This window comes from Microchirus variegatus, assembly GCF_963457635.1.
Source record: "Microchirus variegatus genome assembly, chromosome: 14".
Classification (NCBI taxonomy): Eukaryota; Metazoa; Chordata; class Actinopteri; order Pleuronectiformes; family Soleidae; genus Microchirus; species Microchirus variegatus.
In genome coordinates, this window is record NC_139815.1 from 15894764 (window position 1) to 15909442 (window position 14679).

Sequence of the window (14679 nt, forward strand, 5' to 3'; positions counted from 1 at the left end):
TTTTGCAATAGAAATTGTGACAAGATGGATATGACACTCCTGACTGCCATGTTATTTACATTTTTATTTACATAAACGAGACATGTCCCAGAGATATATTAATGCATGAATCACAATTTCATTGTATGCATCTGGGAATCACTGCTATAATGCGACATATAAATTAATAAACAAATACTTTAATTTTTTTAAAAGCAGGGCAAATATTTTCATTATTTGCACTACAATAATGTAGGCTAAAAATGTACTACTGTATATATCTGAAATTTGCACATTTTTGTTTAACTAACTATAATTAGACTGGTTGAGTTTTGTTTTTTTTTGGTTTTTTTTCATTCGTCGTTCATTTTATTCTGAAAGTTTTATTATATCTGTTCCGGTGATGGTCAAATGTTTGTAGCTAACTTGACGCAACTCGTTAAGCTTTCTTTCAAAGTACAGATGGAGCGTGAAAACAGCCTTTGTTTTTTTTACCGCTTGAACATTATTTACACTGAGAAGTTGAACGCAAGTAAGTGCATGAAAGTTTTACGGCGTTTGTTGTCAAAGTTTCCTGAAAGTGTCCCTTCATATCCAGATATTACTTTAAACGTTTAATTTTTAAGAGCAAATAAAATAACACTTTTAAATAAATAAAACAGAACAACAAAACAACACATTACAAAAGGTAATTTAAAGTTGTAAATAAGGTTGAGCAAATCAAGCCTTTCCTACAATGCCCCTAGTAATAATAATAATGATGCATTTTTAAGGACACCTTCCAGAGATAAAATAATAAAAACAATAACAAGAGATTTGGGGTGGGAAGAGAGTCAATGTTATGAAAGGTCTGCGAGAGGAGTGTCAGGCAGGGTTGAAGGCTCTTGACCCCATGCAGGATCAACAAGCTGGAGGAGTTTTGAGAAGCATGGCTGATGATGGTCTGAGAGTACTGGAAGGTGTGGAGGAGGTCAGAGACGTATGGGGGTGCCAGGTTATGGAGAGCTTTGAAGGTCAAGAGGACCAGGAGGAGGAGGAGGATCTTGTGGTTTATGTGGTGTTTGACAGGGAGCCAGAGCAGTTGTTGGAGGACGGGGGTGGCTGTTGTATGGATGGGTTTCTGGTGATGATTCGAGCAGCTGCATTCTGGACCAGTTGTAGTTGTAGAGAGAGTTGCTGTCGATGTGTGAGGTGACCAGAGCGTGGGCCAGGATTGCACTGCTGTGTGGTACTGGAAAAGCCTTCAGTCCAAACTCAAAATTCTCATCCCTTTAATCTATTATATATGGACAATTGAGAAGGTCATTACTGAGAGATGCAGCTGCTCTCTGTCAGTACATTCACATGCACAGTGTGTTAATTGAGCCAAGGCCGTAATCGGACGGAGTCAGGCAATCGGACAACTTGCACAACAATTTGTTGGCTGTGTACGTCTGACTCCGCCTTCTTAAGTCCACATTAATCTTCTCTGACCGTGTAAAAAATTTTGTGCAGCCGGAGACAACGCAGAGGTTCTTCGACAGGCTCTGCGTCGACGCAGAGGGCTCTGCGTAACCTACTTAGAGCACTTTACGCAGGAGTATAAATTGGGCTTTAGGTGGTCTTGTATCTCTCTATAAGCTAGTGCGTATTGAATCAGTTTCCCATTGACCTTTACGTCACAGAAAAACAAAAAGCGAATGATGGCGAGATAAAGTATACATCTAATTTCTTCATCAGTCCAAAAATGGTTCTTCTTCGTTTGTTCTTTTCCAGCAACAGTACTGCAGTCAATACGTGATCGCCGTCTACTTGCAAACTTCTACTAGCAAATTTCGGTGCATCCGCAGAACGCAATGTCCGACTCCAGTCTGACTACTATTTTTATACATGTAAGATTAATCAGACTATAAATCGTGTGTGTTAGTCTGACTAAGACTAGCTCAATTTTAGTTGGACTAACCAATCAGTACAGTGGAGTTTGGAGCTTACACAAAGGAACTGGTTGGTTTTATGTCAAGGCAGTGACATTACCCTAGTAAAGGAAAATGGCTGCAATTCAGGCTGGATTATGAACCAAAACATAAAGAAGCACCCATGAAACGTTTCTGACGGTATTGCTTGACAGGGTTTGGTTCTCTTCAGATCAAGAAGAGAGCATATAAATAATTATTATAGGTAGTTTCTGTTCATGAAGACCATACGTAGAATAACAACATCATCAATAAAGACCAAAGGTTATGCACTGGTCTTATGAAGGTGATAACTGACTCCAGCTAGGTCTCATTTGTAAAAGAGATTTCAATCTCAATATGACTTCCTAGTCCAAGTAATAAAGGGCTGATGGTCCTTCTATGATTAATTAAATTACCTTCATGTATCATACCAAAGCTTTTCAGTAATTTACAGTGAATGAGTGGTCTTAATCAAGGAGGACATGTTAGAAATGAATCTATTAATCTTTGTTTTCATCATGTTTGCCTCCGCTCTTGATCTACAAAGTTGTTCCGTGGAATAAACCTTATCAGCAATAACATACTCAAACTGGCCTCTGTGGTCAGCATTGCATCTGCTTTTGACAGAAGAATAAGGTTTAGAAATCAGAATTCAGTCTTATTGGACCGAGGCAGCAGATGAAAGCAGGCTAAGACTCTTTTGAAGTCTTCAAATATATAATAAAAGACAGAAGCCACTGTGCCATTTCATGCCAGGCTGCCAGTAGCTCAGTGTGACAGTAATAAATACACAGCATGGGCATCATCTTCTGAGAAAGCAAAGTAAAGGGCTAGAGGTTTTTTTTTTTTGTAAGAGATGCCACAGGAATCTTCTAATCATCGCTGTTTATCAAAACATAATTAAAGATCAATCGAGATTCAAAGGCATGTATTTTAACATGCATTTTAATGCAGGGATCTGCATCGAGGAAGTGACTGTTAAATGATGACAATGTAGCGACAATATAGAGAAAGTACATTGTTACAGAAACAGAAGATAACAGCTCTGTATAATGCAATATTCTTTTCACCAAATGACATTTGTGTGTTTCCTTGATTATTTATCCACAAAGAGGTTTCATTTCCCAGTTGTGTAAACTATGAAAATGAAATGTATCCAAGAGAAAATAGAGCTCAAATGTATAAAAAACTGTACATTTAGTACGCTTGGGAGAAAAATAAATTATGCTGTCAGATGGTGCTGGTTGATTAGAAATGCTTAAAAAAAGATCATGTTCTTTGTCTCCTCAGACAAGTTACTAAAAAGAAGTCTTCAAATGCTGAATGTCTACATTTAGAGCAAAAGTGCATTTAGCCATATTTGTCTATGTTAAAACTCTAACAATAGTAATCAGGATACATTTGAAAGCTCACTTCAAATCTGAACGCTAGATGTCTTTTGTTCAAGTGCTACTTAAACAGCCTTTGATACAGCTGGATGGTAATGACTGCTTCAGTGTGGCCCAGGATGCACTTGTGTTCTTGCTGCTCAAAGAATGTGGCCACATGCAGACGGACCACCTGCAATGTGATCCGGTTGGTGGTTGGATCACAAATGCGTCTTAAACACATCTTAAATGTGTTTACATCCGTACTCGCAGCTTTCCACTATTGATTAGTTTATCTGAGATGGATCCAGTATCAGGTCTGAACAGGGCAAGGCACATCAATTTTTTTGGCGTTTGATGTCGGTCTTCCACAAATTCTGTATTTAACCATTCGATAGCCAGAGGTGATACATGCAAATATAACAGAGTTTGTATGATTTCTGGGAAAAATGTAGATCAAAAAAGCAATCTGGCCCCAATTTCCTGAGAAGGACTTTTACATCTCGGCTATACACTGGAACGATGTCCCTAATACATGTCTTCCAGTTGGATTTTAACTAAACAGTGGTTTCCGCATCCTGACGCTATCATTATATGTTGCATCAAGAAGAATCAGGCTAACCCTTTAAACTAGTCTGCCACAGACACAGAGATGAGCTTGTCATTATAGCAAGTCGCCTGAATTTGCTGGGAAAGAAGGCCTGTCCCTCTGACACACTTCCTGTCCTTTGAAGAGGCCAACGGAGAGATGGCTTTGTGGGCCCTATTTCCAAGCTTTGCCTTTGATGCCTGAGAGAGAGGAGGTGGCGCGGGGGCTTAAAGCTAGAGCTCCATCCAACACCCAGCCGCCTATCTATCAACATTATTGTGGGGGTGCATTTGTTTCGCCCTAATACATCATGAAATCAGCGAATAAATGAAGGCAACACTTGGATCTTATTGAGGCATTTGTCAAGCGCAGTGAAGATGTGTCTGGTGGAGACCTGGTGTAGGTATTTCACTGACCTGGGGGAGCTACCTTGGTGGCCAACTTTGGCTCATTCCACCACCATAAATCTCAGCATTTCCCAGGAAACGAGCATAATGGGGGACATTCAGGCATCCAGATTCAGAGATCTCTGCCTGTTTATGTCCTTGTCACGGCGTTAGGGGCCTGATGCCTGGAGAGCCCACAGGAGAAATGCTGCCCGAGAGTGCAGAAGGGGGATGTGAAGCATATAGAGCAAGAGAAGAGCAGCTGCTGGGTGCTTAAAGCTCAAACATGTGACTGTTGCCATTATCTTGGGGAACAAAAGGCCATATATGTTGTAAAGGGGAGAAGACAATCATGACTGAAGTACAGTGTTGATTCCTGCAGTGGTCGTGACTCAGCCCATTGTGGTGGCCCAGCGTGTGATGTGTCAGGCAAAAGGAAGTGGGGAGGAAAAGACGCCTGGCGTGCGTTTGCCATTTCACATGCTGGATGCAACGGGGAGATTTGAATTTGCAATAAGCTAAATTGTATATTGTGAGCGTTTACAGCAATACACTTATTGTTTATGAGGACGTTCTAAAAAAAAAAAGCAAAATTAAACAAAAATCAAAACTTACGTAGCTGCTGCCTTTGTGATCAGTTTGTTTCCAACATGAACATTGGGAATTTATATAGAATTATATAAAATGGTAATGATATCAAATGTTTTATATAATTATATATTATTAAATATGCTAAATCTTTTTAATAATTAATGACGCATTTGTAGAACATGCATGTGTTTCAATAACTAAAAAAAAAAATGCATTTGCAGAAAACAAGAAAATTATTATGCTGCACAAAATCACAGTGAAGGCAAATATTAATATACAATAAAATACAATATTAAAATGTAAACCTCAGAAATTACGGAATAGGTTTGGACTTTCTAGGACTTATCTTTAAAAGTCAATCTCACGCTTTACATCATTGATTTGTGGTGTAAAATATGAGAATCCCACTTAAAGATTCTTTTTCATCTTAACAGCAGCGTAAAAAAACAGACAGATTAGTGCATGAAGCCCACTGACATTTACAGTATTACAGTAGTAGAGTGAACACAAGGAGAAGTGACACGTGGTAAATAAACACACATTTGCAGATTTTAGATGTGTAATTATTCCATATGTAGGCCCCGTATAATCAATACTTTCTGCATCTGTACTTCTCTCTACTATCTACACTTGGCACTAGCAGCTTTTTTTGAAGTGATGGGGGTGCAGACCCATCCAGAACGAGGACACAATTAGTGTATTCAGCCGAAAACAGTGGGGCTCCCCCTTTGATGTGGGGATCAAATGAAGAAGCTGTGTGTTTTTGTCCAAAATGACAGGCTTGCCAGGTTTACTAATGGGTAGCTAATAGAAAGAGAGGTTTATGATGCTCATTAATTACACAGTCTGTCACGTGTTGGAAGGGTAGAATAGAGGAGATGGGGTAAAAAGAGAAAGACTGGGGTGCAGCAGAGGAGGCAGAGAAGAGACTGGGGGTGCGGAGTGAAAAGAGGGCTGGGTGTCCTCTGAAAGGGGGGAATTGGGAATGAGTGGAGTTAGAGAGCAAGGGCAAGGAGAAGATCTCCCTAAAAGATCCGCACAAAACCGGAGTTGATGGAAAAAGGCGAGAGAGAAGAAGAGAAAGAAAGGAACAGGAGTATATAAAATAATCCTTTGCTGAGATAAGAGCAGCCACCAAGACAGGAGCTTCAAAGAGCAAGAGACACTCTCATGGGAGCGTGCCATAAACCTTTTCCTCATCTTCAGAGGAAAAATTCAGTCCCTGATCCGAACACGCCCAAGCTCTCACAGCACCCACCACTCTGCAGGTGCCCAAGGCCCGCTGACTCCAGGGGTGGTGCGCATGCACTTCCAAGCAATGCTGCCTTTGAACTGCTTGGACTCATGTTGAGTGGAGATGATGATCTGCACATAAGGCCCAAATGTGAATAGTTAATGAAGACAGAAAAAAAGGAAAAAAAAGAAGAAAAATCAGAGTCTGTCACTCCCACCACAGGGAAGACTAGTGATTTCTGCTATCAGCTTCAAACCAGCACAACCCATATGAACCCTCTGCAGATGCAGTTTGTCATTTTAAGCTGATACACAATTCTCTGGCCGGCAGTCACCTATGCTCTGTGACAGAGTAGAGGTGGAGCTTGGTGGGATGTTGCTTGTGGATGTCATGGTGAGTTGAAGGCAAACGAGACCGTCATTAACATCGAGTTCGTCCACTGACCTGTGAGAGACCAGGCAGCCCTCATCCCCAAAGGTCCAGGCACCAGTGAGGCCACTTGGGCAGACACGGTTTATTTAGCTAAGCTCTGTGTCTCCCACACATAGAGGCCATGGAATTCATTAGCCCGGGCCGTTACCAGGCCACTGGTGTTTTGAATAGTTTCAGCGGGCTTTGAAATTGCACTCTCTGTTTGGTTTCAGTCACAGAGGCAATGATCGAGTTGCACAGAATTATATCATCTCCTGGGCATTTGGCTTGAGATGCAAGTCTGAGGTCCACACAGGAAAACAATAGCAGGCTAATAGCTAAATATTTAGCAGCACGTTCCACTGCAAACAGACCCGTATTTAAAATAACAGAGTTTGGCACCGTGAGCTTCTTGGATCTTGTTTCAGAAAGGGTCCTTGTCCACAGACCTGTGACCTTTCACAGGAGCACATGACAGTTTCTCCACTTTTTTACAAGATCAGAAAATGAAAATACAGCAGTCTGCTGATAGAATAATACTGTAATCTAATATAGCTCTTACAGTTTGATGCTGAGGAGGACATGCATGAGTCAAGTGAATGACACACACAGGTGTTTGCTTAGAAAATGTGACCAAAATATGAATCTTAGAGAAACAGTGATGGAGAAGATTTTCCATTAAGGCAGATCAGGGTACACTGAAAGAGTCATGAATTCACTGCCTGACAGAAAGAAAAAAAAAACCCACATTACATGGTTTCTGAACAGAACTATTCCAAAGAACATTTCACAACAGTGTGTTTTGACATTGTTCTTTTTATGTGTTTACTTTAAAAAATCTCATGTGGCATATCATTTACCCAGACAAAAGCTACAGAGAGCTGTGAGCAGAAACAGGCATGCCTCGAGCAGCATTGTAAAACAAGTACTTAAAATAATTTTTCCACAACAATAAAACTTTTCTGAGTTGGCTCGTAGGCACCCCACAGAAATCTGCCTGTAGCTGCTTGGCAAGAAAGCAGCAAGGACATTTCAGAAGAAAAGCAATAAAAGCAACACTAATTCTTTACTGGCCGGTTTCTGCAACTATGAAATGTTTCAACGACTGCTTGTTACCACGAACAAATAAATAATAAAGCACAGTGATTGTTTTATAGCACTATTTCTGACACAAGCCAAACTATTGCGAGGGCAAACCGTAACACATAAATAACATTAATGACAGAACAAAGTTAGATTTCAAGTTTTAATCTTAAAGCAGCATTTTTCTTTTTTTTTCCGAAAAAAAGCATGAGTTTTTCCCGCTTCACATCCTCTTACATGCAACATGCAACTCTGTGAATATGATGTTGTGCTTTGAAAACAACAGGTAAAACAAAGGTTTAACAACATTAAATGATGAAAAAGGAAGAATGGTGTGTAGAGTTCAAGAAGGAGTTGAGACTTATGACTCTTTTTCACTCTTTTTGCACGGCCCGACTCTTTGGCATTAGGTATTATCCCTAATGACTGCCACCAATTGGTCAGAGAGTGTCGTCACTGGAAGAGTCATGAACACGACGTCCGACACAAGAATCAAACCGAACAATGTCAAAATGTAGATCAGTTAAAAAGACTTTTAAAAAAAATCCTGAAAACGTCCATCCAGCATATTTTAGATCAGTGACCGGTCATGCAGGAAGTACTGAACTCATCTTTTTAATTAACTGGTTCTAATTATTCCGTACACTGAAAACAACTGCTTTGCTTGTCAGTAGTTTGTGTGTCGCGTATAAAAGGACAGCAGTTTTGCGCAGCCGCGCTGTGGCGACCCAAAACATGTTGAAGAGGTACTTTAATGATGGCGTATTTCCGTAGAGTAGTAGTAGTACTGGAAACAACCAGTAAAAACAAGGATTTCTGCATCATTTCTGCATGTTCATAAGAACCAACAATGAAGGAATGTGGGTCATTTCTGCATGTTTTCAAAGTTTTCCGTTTCTGCCAGTCCAGGCTAAAATGCCACACTGTGGGGTTTTTTTTTTTTTCAAATGAAAATAGAGCCACCAGTGTTCTCCAACTTTTCGGGACTCTAGGGCTAGTGTGGACCACCGATGTATGCGGAGCAGAATATTTTTGTTTTTAAAAGAAAACAGAGCGGTGTGGATTCTTCATACCTTCCATATTTACTCGTGACATTTGGATACAAATACAAGTATGACATGACCAATGACCGGGATTAAGCGTCTGTGTGTGTGACGACCAAGTGGAAATATAAACAAACACTGCTGTATATGTTTGCACCGCTGCTGCATTTAGGTCTTCAAGTTTCCCTTTATTTCCAATCATGAATACAATCTGCCGTCACCTGCTGGAAAGTTATTCCCTCTCACACAGGAACAAAAGTACATGCTTGGTTGCTTGTCGGCTGGATTTGGTGCGATGTGCGCGAGTGCACTTTAATTCCTTGACACATACAAAAATGTAGGATTGCAGTTGGTCACCATTCTTTGCCATCAGCCAACCATTGAGACTGTGTGTCCCAGGCCTTAGACTTTGTCTGTACTAATAAATGAACCTCACTCTTTTAATCGTGAAACAAGGCTCTACTTTCAAATGCACAATGAAGGGCAGAAATTAATCTAGTATAGGTGAGTTTTTAACAAGCACTACAATATTGTTCCAGGTGCTGTAAGGTTGCACAAATAGTATGTTTATTTTGTCAAAACACCATGAGGCTTTTAAAGTATTTCAGGATGTCCAGCACACCGGTACTCAGTGTGGCTGTGAGAGGGTCGTCGGGGCTGAGAAGAGCAGGCAGTCATCCAATGATGCGTTACGCGAAACGCTTTTCAAACAGTGGGTGAAATGACCCCTGAGGGCTCCACCCTCTCCTGCAAGAGGGGGCAGCACGGTCTTCTCAAAAAGACAATTCATCTTTGTAATGAAGTCGTGTTCCCAGAGACAGAGAGGTTGGCCAGTTGGATGGCTGACGGTCTAACACCCGGCTCTGAAGGTGGGGGTGGGGTGGGTGGAGTGGCAATAAAAGGGAGAGAGAGAGGGACAGAGGGTCCACGGAGGCCGATGATGTCACTTTGTCGGTGGTTGCATCTTTTGTTGGTCACAAAGAGGGGGAAAAATGCTGCAGAGGATAAAGAGGAATTTGACAAAGCAATTTAAGGTGCACAGGAAAACTGAGTGCATGATTCAGCGCTGGCACAAGGAGTATGGACTTCACAAGACCCACGCAAACAACAGACGTTGATAAACAACATACCAACGATTAATTTTGGTCTTTTGAAAAACTGTATGAAAAGACATCCTTCACCATTCCAGAAAACCACCGAATGTAATTGAAGAAGAAAATGCATCCGATGATTGATGAATGTTTACTACATGGACAAATATTCCAAGAAAGGGAGAAGGGATGGTACTTGACTGCAGTGACTGCAAAGACTGAACACATTTCTTTGTCTTGTCCTTTTTACTGCCATCAAGGCTCCCAACACTGTACAGACGTATTCCCACGTACAGGATTATTTATAGCCTAAAAGTGCCCTTTCCACCTGCTTTTGGTAGAATAAAGTTTGCAGAGTGGGATCCCATCAGATAGTGCTCCAGTCATGTGCGGTAATCCTGCTGCATCTCTTGATAGATAAGCAAGATTTAAGACAGTCAAGATGGTTTGACTGTTTATAGTCAAAGGCCTGTTCATTCTATTGAACTCATCGAGTCATTTCTCACATTTTAAATCCCAATTTATAAATTAATAGTTTTCAAACTAGTAATGAAACTGATAAGAGTATGTTTATTTGTACAGTAATGACAATAGCTCCATCTCAACTGTGTCCAGACTCCAAGAGGTCGGATGTCTGTGTTGTTTCGATGAAAATGCATCCGACTTTGATGCATGATGACATTTTTGGACCTTTGACCTGAAAATGGCAGCGCAGCTTAATCCAAATACTGGGCATGTTTTCTCAGTATGAACAAATATCTCTCTCACTATCAAAGCAAAATGCTTTGGAAAAAAAATTAAATTTGGCCCAGTCATAAATCTGAGAGTATTAAAAGATGTTGATGCTCAACCAAAAACAGCAACAGTTATGAAAAAAAGCCATAGGTGTCATTCCGTTTTTATCCTCTGGGGATTTTATGCTGTCCTATGTTCTTGGCACAGGACAACGCCAGGGTTCAACTACAAGTCAGTCAGACTGTCCTGCTCATTCTCCCACAAAGTCCATGAGAGTGGGAAGACAAACAACATCGTTCTCTAATTCTTTCTTCCTGGGTGGCTGCTTATTCTCGTTTTCGCTCGCGGTGTCAGAACAACGTAAAATTCCACGTCTACATCTATAATACTGCCTCTAATAATATCCTGTGAGCCCCACTGATGCCTTATTTTGAAGCAACGTGTCATTGGACTACTGCGCACACCTCTACACCTCTCTCGAACTGCTGGTGGCGAGTCTGGTCACCAGTTTGTTTTCTCGAGGTCTCAGGTTGTTTGAAGTCTTTTCCAGTTTGCAGGGCTGTAATTGGGAGCAGATGAGGAGGCCCCTGCATGCCTCCACGGTGATGTCAGCACTGGTGGAAGGAAAAGCATGGTTGGAAGGGTGTGAGGTTTGGAGGTGGAGGAGGGGTAGATGCGGTGAACGGGAATGTCTGACTCTGTGCATCTACAGGTGGGCAGACTGGTAGTAATTACACAAATAGCAAATGTGGAGGGAAAAAAAATTCCTTGTAGACCATATAAAGAGAAACATTAATGGGATGGATATTTTCCCTCAAATGGCATTAAGGTGAAAACAAAAATGATAGCCTCATTATCCAGCTCTGGCAACTGAAAATGCTCTTTTGTAATACAACGCATATTAATATGTTGTACAATGTTTGATTATCTAATCAAAAAGAGACTCGTGAGGCTTTTTTTTTATTTTACCGTGTGAAGCATTACTGTGCGTGGCTGCTTTGTGTTGTTGCTCAGCTCGTTGAGATCCTGTGATCTAAAATGTAAATTCGTTAAGCACTTTGCTTTTATCCTGGTACACACAAACTGTGCCCACCTAGCACTGCCCTGACCCATTTCGCTGCATGCGGGACATTTGCATGAAAGGAATGAAACTCGATGCCAAAATAAACATCAATTAAAGCTGTCAAACACCACCAAAAACAGCTGCAGCTTTGAACAGCTCGACCAGCAGGCTTCAAACGGCGAGCTGTCTTTAAAGGACTGCCTCACATGTACCAAAGGCCAGGCTGGAATTAGCACGACCTGGGTTTTAAACAGAAATCACCTCGACTTATGAACCAAGACAAGTTGATTTCACAAAGTCCTCCATTAAAGACAAAAAAATGATCCTTCTATCATTTTATATTGTACATTATGCACCTATTATACATTTACAGTGTAGACATATAAATGGATAGATAGAATAATTCAAGCAGACATAAGAGTTTTGTCCATTTGAGAAAAATCCCATGGCTTTGAAATATAACCGACGGCGTTCAGGAGGAGGCAAAAGCACACAGGTATTTGCTCCCTCACTGTGATTTTGCTGAAAGCGCCAAATGATCTGCAGCGATTTTGTCAATACAGGTTCCTGTTTGATTTTAATCCATTATGGCTGCTCTCCTCCTGTCCATTTGCTCAAACTGTGCTCCCATTGAGTAACTGCCATGACTCATTACCACCTCAATATCAGAAGCATTTTTTTTGCTCCGAGTATGATATGTGTGAGATCTTGTTTCCTTTCCATGAGCGCTCACACTGTTAGACAAAAAGTACTCTTGACCTGTAGCGATAAAAAAATGATGTAGGATGGAAATAAAAAGAGTTTTAAATCATATAATGTTGAGATCAGGTGTAAAAAGAGCAAGGTAGGAAGCATATTTTCATAAAACCTCAAATGTAATCCACAAATACAAAAAATGGAATTAGCTGTACAAACTGAAGCACGTTTTATTTTATATGTATCTACACTGTTAATTGTAGTAGTATAATGAAAACAGAATGACTGCACTCAATAACGTACATTTAAATAGTGCCTGAAAAGTGTACATCATGGTGTACCGAAGGTGATATTAAGCGCATTCATATTCTTAATGACCAAAAAAAGACATCGGATTATACTAACCTCCAGACACTTCTTCAGCTCTGCAAAGGTAAACATGTTTTCGCCCGTCTGCATGCAGAGTAAAATTACCAAACTAACAATGAGCCAGCGAAACGTCAAGAGAGCAGAAATAAGAGCTCGGCTTCTCTTTGATCTGACGTCCTTGCCGGGAATCTTCTCAGAAAAATGTTAATCTACCCTCGACATTGCACATTGTCCCCCGCCCTTCCTTCAAAATGTGACTGTTCTCAGTTGGTCAAGGTAATTGTGACCCACTTAGGCTGCTTTGATCCGAAACCGCTTTTAACAGCTCCTCCACAAGAGTTCAAAATGATTTTGTCACCGTCGACCACAGCCGCTCCGCTAACAGTTCGAGTGAAAGCTGAAGCTCTTCTAAAGCTGCCAGAGTTGCTGAGAGCGAGCGGAGCTGAAAGCGCTTTCTAATGCTGATGATCAGTGCCTGTGACTTGCTGCTAATAGGTTACAGTCAGGAAAGACGGACTCTGTGTTATACTTTAGGACAGCAATGTTTTTCTTTAAAAGGAAATTGACTCGCATTACATATTAGCAAATCCTTTATTTCACTAGCCTTTTGCCTACAGCAGCAAAGTACTGCCACGGCATCACGCAGTCACAGAAACGTGATTAAAGAATCAGATATCGTGACAGAAACACATGAGATTGTTAAGCGATGTGTTCACAGACTCTTCAGAAGTGATCTCGACGCCTCTTTACTTGGAGACCTGTTCCCAGCAGCACCATACTCTCTGCTCCAGATTTGTTTCTGAGGAGCACTTTGTGCTTACTTCACTCTGAAACCAGCTTCTGCTAAAAGTTTTACCCTTAAACTTTGTACCAAAGATGCCATTTCATCTCTCACTGCAGATGAACTGATCACTCCTTCGCATTTAAGTGATATCACTGAAGTAAAGACAAAGTTTTTGGAGCGAAATCTGTGCTTCATCAGTCGCTCCCTGTGATTTGGCAGAAACACAAGCAGTATGTTTCCATGCACAGTTAAATTGAGCTAGGGTTGTAGCTCGACCATGCCATACATTTTTACTATCGCACTTGTCCCAAGTGTACAAGCACAAGTGGGCAATCAATTTACTGTAATCGCTTAATAGCATTAAGCAGTTCGTGGTTTAGAATGCTGTGCACTATTCCGTCTTCTTTTCATCCATCCATCCATCCATCCATCCATTATCTACAGCTTTATCCTCCACTGGACAGTTTACTAGTCCATTGCAGGGCCACACATGGAGACAAACAACCGTTAACTCACCCTCTCACACCTACGTTTAATTTAGAGTGACTGATTTAATCCCCAAATCTGTATGTTTTTGGACTGTGGGAGGAAGCCGGAGAACCCGGAGAAAACCCACTCACACCCGGTTGGAACAAGGGCCTTGTTCCAACCGGACTCGGGTCTTCTTGCTGCATAGGCAAGAGCGCTAACCACTACGCCAACCGTGTGGCCCTCCCTTTCACCCATTAACTTAAAAATATTATTTATTAAATGTCTTAAATATCCTTCAAGGTAACAGAGCATAAAATCATTCTCCTCGTCAGTCCCAAAAAAATGTGCCAGTCCCAATTTCTTTCACTCTTGTGTTATTCATCTGTGCACCGGCTTCCTCTATTATTTCAGATATTAGCCATGCATGGGTCGGAACAGTAGCGCAAATGCAGAGCTTTCAGGCCAGCTCGAGTCCAACTCTGGTCCAATTAAAAGGTACAGGTACATGCAGTAGCAGCTTGAATCCCAATTGCATTATCTGGGCATGTTAGTCCAAATTTGAGAAATTCAAGTTAGTAAAATTTCTGTCCCTCAATCGTGTTTAAATAGTCTGGGTGAACCCAGCCAAGTCAGCCAATGATTCCGTTTCAAAGATGCCGTTGCAGGGTTGCTGCCATTCAGAGGCGCAGCTTGTGAACAGGCAACGCAGGCAACTGCTTGGGGCCCCGAGCTGATAGGGGGCCCCGCCCCCCCGACACACGGAGCCTGAGGGCTGTTTTTACTGAAATGTGCAGTGACCTCCCTAAAGGGGCCCCACCTCACGTTAACCTGTGTGAAGTTATCGTTCTGCAAG